This window comes from Orcinus orca, chromosome 6, assembly GCF_937001465.1.
Source record: "Orcinus orca chromosome 6, mOrcOrc1.1, whole genome shotgun sequence".
In the NCBI taxonomy this organism is placed as follows: domain Eukaryota; kingdom Metazoa; phylum Chordata; class Mammalia; order Artiodactyla; family Delphinidae; genus Orcinus; species Orcinus orca.
Genome location: NC_064564.1, coordinates 80,555,780 through 80,570,036, shown reverse-complemented (window position 1 = coordinate 80,570,036; position 14,257 = coordinate 80,555,780).

Sequence of the window (14,257 nt, the reverse complement as noted above, 5' to 3'; positions counted from 1 at the left end):
AGGCTTGGGGTCAAACATACTTGATTTTCCACTAGGTTAAAATAATTTTTGTATGTCCAATCTATTAAACCAAATAATGAAAAAGATGTACAAAGCGGCAATTTCATCTGCACTTTCAATAGCTGTTTCCCTGGGCTAACTTGCTGGCAAAGCAATTTGCATGAACATTACTATCCTCAACCAAAACATTCAGTAAGTGTCAGATATTCACTGGGAACTTCTTGGTACTGACTGATCTACAAATCATTTCAAATACACGGATACCTGAAGGATGGGAGGAAGGGACTTTAGCCAGGAAAAAGGGTGAGGAGGAACCTTTCAGGAAAAGGAAGTAGCACATGCCCGTGGGAAGGAGAAACCGTGGCTGGAATAGAGTGAAGGGTGGGTGAGGTAGGCAGAGGTTAGATCACGCAGGACCTCAAGGTCCTAGGAGGAAACACAACTTATTCAGATGGTTTAATAATGAGATTTTAACAATAGGGATACTTTCAGATGTGTAGGCAGTATTTCAGGAGTCAGCACCCAGAGAAAGCATAACAGGAAGCTCTCACCATCCCTAGGACAAGAAGGAGGAAGAGAAGTATTGGAGTCTGGTGGGAGCTGGAGCTGTGGAGGTGAGGCTACCCACACCTGCTGGCAGAGAAGAAAGGCAGAAACAGGGAAGCAGCAGGAAATACCTGCAAACCCTCCGTCTCTCCTCATGCTCTGCCAGTGCATCCCATCCGGTGTCTTTCTTGGGACATAGAGAAATTAGGGGAGGAGAAGATGGCAAACAGAGAATAACCAGCACACCGGACTTTTTATTTCATCCTAAGAAAAATGGGAAGCCTTTGAAAAATTTTAATCTAGGGAGTGAAGTGGTGAAATTGACAGCTTGGGTCTTTTCTGTTATAGGTTTTGTGAAACAGCATTCAAATGCACATTTTCTTCCATATTGATAATCGCTAGGCAAAAAGAGGGGGGGAGGGGAGGGAAAGAGAGGGAGGGAGAAAGGAAGAAAGAAGTGTGAGATGTTGCAGGTTTGTTACAAGTTTAAAAACAAATAGGAAGAGACTATCAAGACTAAAGGCAAATTTGGATACTCCAGGAACAGCCACAAGTTGACACTATGAAAATCTGTCGGTGATTCGTAGGACTTACTCAGAGAATGGCAATGAACTCAGTGAAAGATCATGCTGAAGATGAGAGATTTCATTTATGTTCTCTTTTTCTGAGGAGTTAGTATTGCAAGTTTGCATCAAAGGATTTGCTAGAGCTCAGATGTTTCCTGTTTTTGTGAACTTACAATAAGAGTTACAAAAGCTATTCTTTGGGGGGAGTTTTATTTTTCTTCATTGGGTAGTGTTGAAAGCAAAAAAAGAGCTGAACTCTTTAAAACCATTTAGGTTCCATGGATATAGGTTGATTTCCTGCTATAGTTAATTTTTGTGCCTTATTTCCCTAAAACAATTGGGATCTAAAAGCATTTTGAGGAAAACTCTAGACCTTTTAGTAAAAAAGATAGAAAGAAGGAACGAAAGAAAGAAGGAAGGAAGGAAGGAAGGAAGGAAAGGAAGGAAGGAAGGAAGGAAGGAAGGAAGGAAGGAAGAAAGAAAGAAAGAAAGAAAGAAAGAATATATAGCATGCATATTCTATAAATGAAGGAACCATGAAGAATCCAGTAAGTTTTCTAAATCAGATATCTTGCTACGTGTCCTCTATCATCTAGGGAGATTTTTAACATTGTAAATTCCCAAGGGCCCCTGAAAACCAACTGAAATGAAATCTCTGAGTAAGACCTGGGGTTTTGCATTTAAAAGAAAATGTCCTCTCTGTGATTCTGACATGCAGCTATCTTTGGCAATCACCATAGATATAATTTAAGGTCCAAACCATGTTTATTTTAAAATTCCAGATAATTAAAATGCTAGTGATGTTAGTCTAATGAGTTTCCAGGTCCTTCCACATATATCATTCTATTACTCTTGTTACTCAGTTTCAAATTTAAATGCATAAAGATGGATTCAAACTTCTAAAATTCCTAGAATTGACTTGACCTCAATGGATTGTTTCCATGTTGTACAATGCCAGTGTGCACTTTTGGTAATGGGCTTTTTAAAATAACATATAATACATGATTTTAACTGTGTTTAAATTTTGGTTTTTCATTATGAATATATTTTAAGTGGTTTCTGACCTTCTCTGAGTACCTAGACTCAGGGTGGATACACTGAGATGGCTTAAGAAATAAAATGATTATTATTTACATACCACAAAAAAATTACTGGTCTAGTGCTTTACTTCAGAGCTACTGGCAATCTCCTCTGGTGAAGGCTCCAATGGAACGTCAATCATTGTCAATAATCAGTATCCTGAAATCAACCAAAATCCTGTTCTTCAACATGGTTATTTTCTTAAAACTTCTTTCCTGGAATCAAATACTCATCTGTGTCCTGTGTTTTTTGGAAGAGGTTTTGTGTAAGAAGACCTGCTTGACTCATTCTGAAGGATTTCTCTGATTTGTATTCTAGCTCATTCTTTATTATACAGTTGACTCACTCTCTCTCTCTCTCTGTTTTTTTTTTTTTTTTTTTTGGCTAACCAAGGACCAAAGATTCAATACTCAACTTGGAATACAAATCAATTTCTGGAAATCTCATGCTTACCTTCCTACACCTGTCCTCTCACTATAGCAACACCAGAAGTAGACACAAACCATCATCATGTGTTTCTGTATAAACTACTTCTGAGGTTTTTATTCTACAGTTTATACCCCTGCAACAGTATGATTTTCATTGCAAAGCAGAGTAACTGATCACAAACAACCACTTCCACCCTAGTCCAAAATCATTTGAAATGAAACCAAAGCTGTCTAAAATATTTTATGTTATTGGAAAACAAAAAAATTTGGTGAATTTCTGAAGAACAGAAAACCAATAGGAATGAAAGAGGAACTGAAAACTACATACAATGGTAATGAAAATACACAGAGTAAATAAATGGTATTGAGATCAGAGTAGGTTAGGAGGACACTGGGGGTCAAAGGATATAAGGAATGATAATGGAGCTTTAGGTAACTATCAACTCAAGCTGTCACCTTGTACAAATATCTTGAGAGGATACAGTAACTGAGTTTGCTTCCAAAAGGTATCAGCGAATAGAGCACTAAAACCAGAAGATTCCAGGCAGCTTGAAGGCACAGAGAGAGATGAAGGGGGTGCTTTCAAAACCAAATTATGGGTTGCCGTCACACCATGTTCTTCAGTATTCATATCTCTCCAAAGACAAGCTTCTTTAGTCAAAACATGCATCCATAAGCAAGTAAGTAGGAAATGTTCTGAAAATATGAGCAGATAAACTAAGAACCAGAAGATATCTGAGGAAAACCAAAACTATTAAAGAATGAACTCCAGGGCTTCCCTGGTGGCGCAGTGGTTGGGAGTCCGCCTGCCGATGCAGGGGATGCGGGTTCGTGCCCCGGTCTGGGGGGATCCCACATGCCGTGGAGCGGCTGGACCCGCGAGCCATGGCCGCTGAGCCTGCGCGTCCGGAGCCTGTGCTCCGCGGCAGGAGGGGCCACGGCGGTGAGGGGCCCACGTGCCGCAGAAACAAACAAACAAACAAACAAACAAAAAAGAATGAACTCCAATTCAGTAAGTAGAAAACTAACATATGGAAAAATATTTAATGGAGCAAGTTAAGACTATAATGAGATTATGTGGATTTGTTTGCCATTTCTATAAAACTAGAAGGGTATTTATGAAAAAATCTGGAGCACTTGTTAAGAAAAGTAGGTTCAAAAGGTGAGATGAATAGCAAAATGAATTAGGCTGAAGAGTAAATTAGTGAGCTTAGACAGTCATGCCAAAGGACTCACAGAACATGGTGTGAAAGGAAAAAATGGTGGAAGATGCAATGAAATAAAGAGTTGCAGAGAAAAGATCTATTAGACCCAAAATCTATTCAATAGAATCATTGGGAAAAGGAAAGCTAGATAACAGAGAAAAATATATAATCAATGAAATAATAAAAGATTTTACAGAGCAGAAGAAAAGACCTAAAGGTATCAATCTGTAGAATGAGCACCAATCTACAACTAAACACATCAAATTCCACAAGCCAAGGCTAAAAAATAATACTCCTAAATTATTCCAAAGAGAAAGAACAGCTTCCCTACAAAAGAAAAAGAATCATATGAACATCAGGCTTCTCCTTGACCATAATGCATACTTAAAGACAATAAAACAAAAAAAATGGCAAATTTCTAATAAAAAAACTCCATTTTAAATATAATTGATTTTTACCTATTTTGAAAAGTTATAAGTAACTTCACTATCCACCAATGTATTAATAATAAGTGATGCTGAATAAATATTATGAAATACTACTATATGACTTGATAAGGGGACAGCAATTAGCACTTGCAACAACTTTTCTCAATATGATCCTCAATTCCAAAGGCAGTGGCGGTACGATTGAGAAGCTAAGCAGAGCCTTCAATAGACTCACAGGGCTAAGACCCAAAAATGGCACCCAGGGCCTGCCAAGCAGGAGGGTCCTTGTAAATATCCAAACTTTTGAGGGGCACAGCAAGCAACATTAAACCAGAAACAGTCTGGCCCTAACAGGAAACAAAGTCCAGGTTCAAACAATTCTAAGCCCTTTGGGGTTGACGTGACCTGGGACTGTTAGTGCCCTTAGAATAACAGCCAATAGAAGCAAAGGGAAGGCTCATTGGAGAAAGAAAAGGGGTGGGATAGGGAAGGTGGGAGGGAGGCTCAAGAGGGAGGGGATACAGGGATATAGGTATACATACAGCCGATTCACTTTGTTGTACAGCAGAAACTAACACAGCATTGTAAAGCAATTAGACTACAATAAAGATTTTTTAAAAATCATCCCAAGCATCAAATTATTTCTAGTTTTTCATATACAATATTTAGCATTGTGGGGGAAAAAAAACAGGCAAGGGAAACGCCAATCAGAACCACAATGAGATATCACTGCATACCTGTTAGGATGGCTGTAATCAAAAAGACAAGAGATGAGAGGTGTAGGCAAGGATGTGGAGAAAAGAGAACCCTTGTGCACTGTTGGTGGAAATGTAAATTGGTGCAGCCACTATGGAAAACAGTATGGAGGGCCCTCAAAAAATTAAAAATAGAACTACCATATGATCTGGCAATTCCAGTTCTGGGTATTTACCTGAAGAAAACAAAAACACTAACTTAAAAAGATATCTGCACCCCTCTGTTTATTTCAGTACTATTTACAATAGCCAAGATATGGAAACAACCTAAGTGCCAATTGATGGATGAATGGATAAAGAAAACGTGATATAGATACAGATATATAATGGAATATTATTCTGCCATAAAAAGAAGGAAATCCTGCCATTTTTGAAAACATAGATAGACCTTGAGGTCATTGTGCCAAGTGAAGTAAGTCAGACAGAGAAAGATAAATACCATGTGATCTCACATGTGAAATCCAAAAGCAAAAACAAAACAAAAAAAATAAACTCATAGATACAGAGATTGGTTGCCAGAGGCAGGGGGCTGAGGGGTGGGCAAAATGGATGAAGGGGGTCAAAAGGTACAAACTTCCAGTTAAAAAATAAATGTCATGAGGATGTAATGTACAGCATGGTGACTACAGTTAAGAATACTGTATTGTGTATTTGAAAGTAGCTAAAAGATCTTAAAAGTTCTCGTCACAAGAAAAAAATGTAACTATGTATGGTAACTAATGTAACTAGACTTATTGTGGCAATCATGTTATAATATATACAAATATTAAATCATTATTTGTACACCTGAAACCAATATAATGTTGCATGTCAATTATACCTCATTAAAAAATTATTTAAAGGTGATATTTAACCCAAGAACTGATTGGAGTAATCAAGTAGAATACCAAAGCCAGACAAGGACACTACTACAAGAAAAGAAAATATCCCTGATGTACATATGCACAAAAATCTTCCACGAAATACTAGCAAATAGAATTCAACAGCACATTAAAATGATCATATACCATGGTCAAGTGGGATTTATCCCTAGGATGCAAGGATAATTCAACATATAAAAATCACTAAATGGGAGGCACCACATCAACAGAATAAAGGATAAAAATTATATTATCATCTCAATGGATGCAGAAAAAGCATTTGACAAAATTCAAAATCATGTCACATTAGAAACCCTCAACAAATTAGGTATGGAAGGAATGTATCTCAACAAAATAGATGCCATGTACGACAAGCCCACAGCTAACATCATACTCAATGGTGAAAAGCTGAAAGCTTTTCCTCTAAGATCAGGAAAAAGACAAGGATGCCCACTCTTGCCACTTTTATTCAACATAGTACTGGAAATCCTAGTTAGCGCAACTGGGCAAGGGAAAGAAAAAAGCATCCAAATCAGAAGGTAGAAGTAAAATTGTCTGTTTGCAGATGACATTATCTTATATAGAGAAAATTCTAAGAAATCCACCAAAAAAACTGTTGAACAAATAAATGAATTCAGTAAAGTTGCAAGATCCAAAAATCAGTATTAAAAAATCAGGTGTGATTCTATACACTAACAACAAACCATTAGAAAGAGAAATTGAGAAAACAATCCCCTTTATAATAATATCTAAAACAATAAGATACCCAGGAATAAATTTAACCGAGGAGATGAAAGACCTGTACACTGGAAACCATAGACCTTAAAAACATAGAAAACAAGAAGATACTGACAAAAGAAATTAAAGAAGCACAAACAAATGGCTATGGTCCTTGAAGAGGGATGAAATACAGGACAGGCTGCTGTATAGTTTACTCTGTTATTGCATTTCCACGTCTCTTTCATGTCCCTGTATTCTTCTATAATATTCTCTTTCATACTGAGAATACATTCATATAATTTGGGGACAATTTATGTCCTGAAAAGTGTGCAAGAAGTAATTTTAAAATCTGCATGTTATTAATTAAAATATCAGACTCCCATGGTCTCAACTTTCACTAGAAGATATTACTTCATTTAATTCTAAATGTTCACATCATTTTATAATATGGAAAGAAACCAAAAGCAATAATGAAATCTAAAAGTAAACGGATTTAAATTTTAATACAAAGTTAGTAAAATAAGCAAAACAAAATTTGTTTATGTATCATAATCAATCTACATAAAAATATGTGTCATTGTGGATAAAACCAGGAAGAAAACAAAATGAAAAGGTTTTGATATCAGGCAAATAAGACTTTTTGCTATGGTTTTCCCCAAATTGTCTTTACTCTGGTTTACTCTTCTTATAAAGATTCCATGAAAACAAAATGTGCAACATATTTGATGAAAGAAAAATAATGTCCTCCATTTTTATACCATTCTTACTTCTGAAAGTCAGGTATGAGATTTGGGAAATTAAGTTACATGAAGAACTGCACACAGATGGCTGTTAGTGAAGAATAAGAATTAGGTCACGGGTCTAATTAACTCATAGTGGAAAAAATTCAGTGTTTCTCCTACCTGCTAGTCATGCTGAGCAATTCTATGTCGGTATCCTGTTTCATACTACCTCATAACCTAATAGATTTTCTTTATTCAATCAGGTCTAGAAGCTAATATAAATATTCCAATTTTTCGTATACTTTATAATCTCAACAGAATATGAATTCTCACTAAAGAACTCTCCATTCTTCATGTTGCTGCTTTTACTCTCTACCACGTATCATCCGAAATGTTTGCACCTTTCCTTGTATTGTCACATTTTGTTGATTTTCATTCTGTGCAGCTTTTTCTTGTTGTTGTGATGGAGTGGTGACTCCAGCTCCTTACATAGGTGACTGTTGATTGCTTTTTAGTTTTTATATATACAGTATATACATTATATATATATATATAATATGTATCTTTGATCTAGCCATAAAGAACATAGTAGCCCAAAGAGGGAAAAGAATCAGAGCTTTGAAAAGATTCACACCAATTTCAAAAGGAAATTTCCTTGTTTGTAATAAGGATAATTTTCTAAGCCAATGTTGTCACTATCTTCAGTGACACGAGTGTCCTGAATTACAGCTGTGCAGGTCTTAGGAATCCAGAATGAGGGGGTATTTGTGCTTTGCCTGTAAATGGAAGGTAGTTAGGACCTCTGTTATACTGTGCACGTATTATGCTTTAGTAGACACAGTGTAATGTACCAACATATAAATTCATTTTAATATATACTCTAGGACCTGTTAAAAGTTGAATTCTGTCTGGAATTCTCATCCTTTTTATTAGCATAAGAGATCACTTTTCACTGGTGAAATGAGTGTTCAAAATATATGGTTGGTGAGAAGGACTATTCAGTCCCTGAGACCATTACATAAGAAAGGTATAGGAATGTTGCAGGCCTATGCTCTATATGGAACTTTCTAGAGAATGCTACGACTGACCCAAATAGATATTGGCTGAGACTGAGTCCCAGTATTGTGGTTTCTACCTCAGAATGCATCCTTCATAGGTGCTTATGGGATTACTTGAAAACAGAGAAAGTTTTCCCCATGCTTAACTAAAATAGGTTGTGTCTTCTCATTAGTAGGTTATTGTAGTTGGGTCTAAGATTTGTTTCCAATGTAAAATACCACCTGCTGAAGAGACCTCAGAGCTTCCATATATTTCCAGTCTCTTTCTGATATCTACCAAAATGCTGGAAAACTCCTGAAGGGCCCAACTGGCTTATGTCAATTCCTATCGCTCTCTATCTGGAGACAAATACAAAAATATTCCAGAATCTCTGTTTTTGAGGACTTTAGGGTTTCATCACTAGTTTACATTATTTTATTTGTAATTTGGTATAATTTTAAGATGAGCCTCACTTGGAGGTAAAAGAAGTAACTACTGACTTGCTGGTTCAGTGACAAGAAGAAGATTCCCATGCCATAAAAGTTTTTCCTGAATCAGTAGGCTGATTCTTAACATTCTATCATTAACACATCACAGCACTAACTAATATGTTTCATAATTGTTTTGTTATTGTTGTTTTTAAGCAGGAAATCTTATCACCAAGAAATAGAGTTCTCTGTCAGTTTATCGTGACCGTTAGCTAGAAGATTCTGTATTATTTGTAGAATATGTTGTCCACCGAGAGAGTTGTCATCCCCAGATGTGTGTGTATGAGTGTGAATGTATGTTTTGGCTCTCACTGCGTTTGAAGAGTATTTGAAATAGTTATAAACACTAAAATTCAGAAAATTTCACATAAAAATTCAGATTTTCATGCCTACCCTAGAATCACTGGTCCTTATGGCTTCATATCTCATTTACTTAAACTCCCCCGCCCTGCAATTGAACCTAGCCGTTCTTTAAAATAGGGTGCATATAAAGCTGCAGTCCTTGCCTTAATTTTTCTCCAAAGAGGACACACTGCAGACAGTTCCATTAAATGGCCTGGCAATGTGGAACAGAACAGGGTACAAACATGTTCTACAGCAGAGGTTAGCATGTAGTTTCAATATCCATCCTGCCTGTTTCTTTCCCAGTGCCATCCTCAGACTGAATGCTCCTAGTTTCTTCCAGCCTGGAATTAAAGGGTTTCCTATCTGTGTCAATTTGCTTTTTATTTTTTGTTAATTCAAATGAAATCAGTAGTTTGATGGACTCTGTCAACAGAAAATAGCTCTGGTGCCCTTTTCCCCTTTCTATTGTGAAACATACTCAAAACAAAATAGTTCATTTGTACCAGGAAAGCCATCTTCAGATACATAAAATTAGCCATTCCTTACTCCCAGGAACTCACACATTTTGAAAATCTAGTGCCCAGCATCTTATAGGAATAAAGTGGAAAAACAAGCCCAGATGAAAGAGTCAGAAAGCTGGAATAGCTGACAATTATCATCAGAAGAGAGGATGGTGCTGGTTGAGGGTCTCAGGAACCACTCACTCATCACCAAGGAGATGCTCCCTGGGGGTGGCCTTATCATAAGAGGGAAAGCAGGATACAGTGATTTTTGCTGGTCCTTCATCATCTCTTTGAGTTTTTAAGTTGGAGTGTTGGAGTGCTCAGTCCTTAGGCCTCTTCTTTAATTACAACCATTTCTTTGATCATCTGTTCTAATCTCATGACCTAAAATGCCATCTGTACACTGTGTATCTGCAAATTTAGAATCCCAACCCACATCTTTCCAGTGAACTCAAGACTTGCATGTACACCTGCCTACGCAACATTTCCCAGTGGATGTCTAACTGGCATCTCAAATTTATCCTGTCAACATTTAAACTCATGGCCATTACTCCTAACACCGCTCCTGCGTTTTCCCCCACGTCAGTTGGCATCTTCTTCATCCTTCACTTCTCTCTTTGTATTACACCCCACTTCCATCCACTGGGAAAACACATCTGCTTTGCCTTCACTCTGCTCCCAGCCACAGGGCTGCCTTATTGTACCTTGAACACACTAGTCGTGCTCCCAACACAGGGCCTTTGCTGTTGTTTCCTGTGTCTGGAAGGCTCTTCCCTTAGGTATCTATGTGCTGCCCCCTTCATCTCTTTAAGTCATTGTTCAGATGTTACCTTCTCAACGAGTTCTTTTTCAACCAACTTATATAAAATGGTAATGCCCATCTCCCCTATACTCTCTATTCTCTATCCTTGATTTCTTTTTCTCCAAAACATTTATTGATTTCTAACTTGCCATATAATTCATTTTTAATGTTTTTTATTGTCTCTTTCCCTTCAAAAAGAATGTAGGTTCTATGAGGCAGGTATTTTTGCCTGACATATAGTAGATGCTCAGTAAATATCTGCCGGATGAAGAAAGACTCAGAAGGACTCTAATCTCAATTTGACCTAAAACTAGCTGTGTGACCTTGGACAAGTCATTTGATCACTCTGGGCCTCAGTCTGTTTGCCTGTAAAAATGAGAAGACTAGATTAGAATAGCTTGGAAGTGGGAACAGCAGTCATGAGGGAGTAGAAACAAAAAGATCAGTCCCATCGAAGTCTCTGTGGCGTTGAATTTGCTTTGACTTTAAGAAGGAACCAATTGGATTATGAGCCTTGGTGCCAGGCACTTGAGTAGTAAGTTGAGGCTCTCTGTGGCATTACAGGCAAGAGGGTCAAGCTGGTGGCATCCCAGTGGCAACAATGCCCTTCTTATTTTCCTCAAGGACTGGTTCAGAAGCTGGCAGCCTCCCCTGACAGACATCACCAGAGCGAGCAGGAGAGGAAGAGACCCTCAGATTCGGTGGCCAAGAGACCTGTGTTCAAATATGCAAGAAACATCCCCTTAGGTCTCCTGGAAACAGTTGGCCAGGTGGGGAAGGAGAAAAAAGAGGGTATGGTTCCTGCAGTTTTAGATAGGGCTGAGCCAGAGAAATACGATTTGGGTAAAAGCATGACCTTATTTATACTCCTCGGATGGCATGGCCCGGGGAGACACTGCCTAAGGCTCACGGCTTCTTTCATTCTACCCCACTGCTCTATTTAAATTCTATTCCCTGCACCTTCAGAGCAAATCATTCCACATAACACTGTCTGCTTTCTTTGATCCATGTGACTGGAAGGATGGACCGTCAGCTCCCCTCCCCCACCAACCCCACCATCGCCCAAGGCACAATCAATTTTAATATGCAAGGGAAATAGACCACACAGGATCTATGGCCTCCCAACAGGGACCTGACATATTAACTGTTGTAATACCTCTAATTCAGTCTGTTTACTTTGGGAGAGGCCCGTCTTTCCTGCTCATCATCTTAACCCATACATTGGCTGTGTCATGACTATTTAGAGTGATGGGGGTGATGCTCGGGGCATAGTCATGAGAAGCCTGACGAAGGAACAGCTACAGGGAGCCCACATAGCTTCAGGGTAATGATGACTAATTCTGTTCACGTCCCTCACCCCTGCCTCGAAATCTTCTCTTGCCTTTTAAATTGGCGTCTGTCGGAGGGAATGAGTCTGCTGGTGTCACCGCTTGGTGCATTGACCCGGAGAAGGAACTCCTTCTTGTCACAAAGGGATGCAAGCGAGAGGAGTAAAGAACAGCAGAGGAGGGAGACGGGGGCCCCTGGGAGGATGAGAGATGAGCAGGGAGAGAAGGGGGGAAACCTCTTCAACCAAATGCCACTATTTTGATCCGAACACGTTTACAGCTTTTGTGACACAGAAGCAGATTACTGGGATGATCTCACCACATGTATGTCACAGCCCTACACAGCTCAAGTTGGTGTATTTTCCAGAAGGGATCTCTATGAGAAGCAAGTAAACGTTTCAGCAGGTGATTCCATACAGGCAACCATTCTCTTTAAACTGCTTAGAACCTACAACAGGGTTTTGACCCTTGATGCATATACTTAATTAGCTACAGTGAAAGGAAATCTTTCCACTCAGTATATCTCTAGATCACCAATGTTGAGCTGATAGTGATGTAGTTAATTGTCTTTAGATAACAAATGACATGCTTGAGGTCACACTTGAAAATGGGAAAAAAAAAACACATAAAAAAATGCTTCTTCCACTTTAAGTTGTGTCTCAATTATTTTCTTTTATTAGAGAGCATTGTTTTTCCCCTTTTACTTTTGTTTTGTTTCAACTCTGAACACCTGTAAGTTTTAGAAAACAAGCAGATTCAAGCTCTAGTTTGGCAGAATCTTCTATCCTCAGATGACATGGTAAAATGCCTTTAATTAATTTCACTCATCTAAGAATGTTTATGTCCTTTTAAAATGAATGATCAAACAGTGCGATTTTCTTATTACATGAACAAATCTCTGGGATTACCAAAAAAAAAGTTCCATTAATTTTGATCCAAGAACCCACTAAAGAAAGCCATGGTTGACAGAGCTGGTTAATGTTTGGGTGATCCTTTTCTCACCTCTCATCTTGGAATAGGTTCTGGCTCAAAACCGATTCCCCAGCAAGACCTGAAAAGGCCTGAGGGAGTCTGGCCCAGCTCCCAGGCATTTTGGTTGGGCAATTCGCAGGAGGCCAGGGTGTTCCTGAGGATAACCCAGGCAGCTCACTGCTGGCCAGGATGAGTTCTGAAATCGTGATCTGGACTCGTGCCTGTCAGTCCTGGAGAAAACCCAAAGCCATAGATCTGCTTTAGAATGAGTCTGATCTTCTGCCAGCAGAGACAGCTGAGGTCAAGGGCAGGCTTTTCGAGGTCTTTTTGCCCTCGGAGGAACTCCCTGCTCTCCTTCAGCCCAGACGGAGCCTGGCCAGGAGCAGGAAGGTGTAGATAAGTGACCTTCTGCCACTGCCTGACCTGCTTAGGTGAAGGGCTTGAGTTCACGCCCCTTGGCTTGTGGCTCTGGCACACTCAAGACAAGGAATAATGACAATATTTCTTACAATTACGGAACAGCTTCTCTGCCAGGCACTGGGCTAGCTTAATTACAAACAACAGTGATGGTAAAAATTATTTTACCTTTGTTGTTGGTTTCTCCTGTCTGGACTGTAAACTCTTTGAGGAGGGAGTATTCTTTTTTTTTTTTTTTTTTTTTTTTTAATCAGAGTGTCTAGTAGGAGGAGGAACTCCATAAAGATTCAGTAAGCTTGAGAGGGCCACAGAGATACCCACGTTCACACAAGTAGCAAATAGCAGGGTCACCTGCACTTCACCCTTATCCTGCCTCTGCCCTATGTGGGGTCCAACAGGCCACCCTGACTTAGGTGCCCAGTCCTTGAAGAAGACCTCCAGAAAAGTGAAAAGGAGTGAGCTCACAAAGATAACAGCAATTCTGACAATATCAGGACTTCTGCTGTAACCAGAACGGAGCCGAAGGATTGTAACTTATCCAAAGGTTGTAATTCTTCTTCTTTCTCTAAACATGGGAAATCTGAAGAGAAGGGGAAGCTGTTGGCTGGCAAAGTCACTCCTTTTGGAGTTTTGGTTTTCCCTTGAGCAGGAACGCTCAGATAATTATTAACATATTCACTTAAGCAACGTATTTCTTACTACTTCTACAAAATGATCAGCAATAGGATTGAGTCATGTCTATGAGTCCATAATGATTATGATGAAAATATTATATTTTCAGTCTTTATAACTTACAAAGAACTTCCACATATATTTTAATTTTTACCATTAAAACTATAGGCATGGAGAGTATTATTATCCCTATCATATGGGTACGAAAACCGAAGTCCAGAGAGAGAGAGATTACACGATTCATTTGAAGTTACATGGCTAATAAAAAACAGAGGGTCAAAGTTCAGATCCTGATTCTAGTTTACTGTTCTGTTCACATTGGGAACAGAACAGGAATGGCTCCCAGTCCTGGCTGGGTATTAGAATGATTCAAAGATTCTTA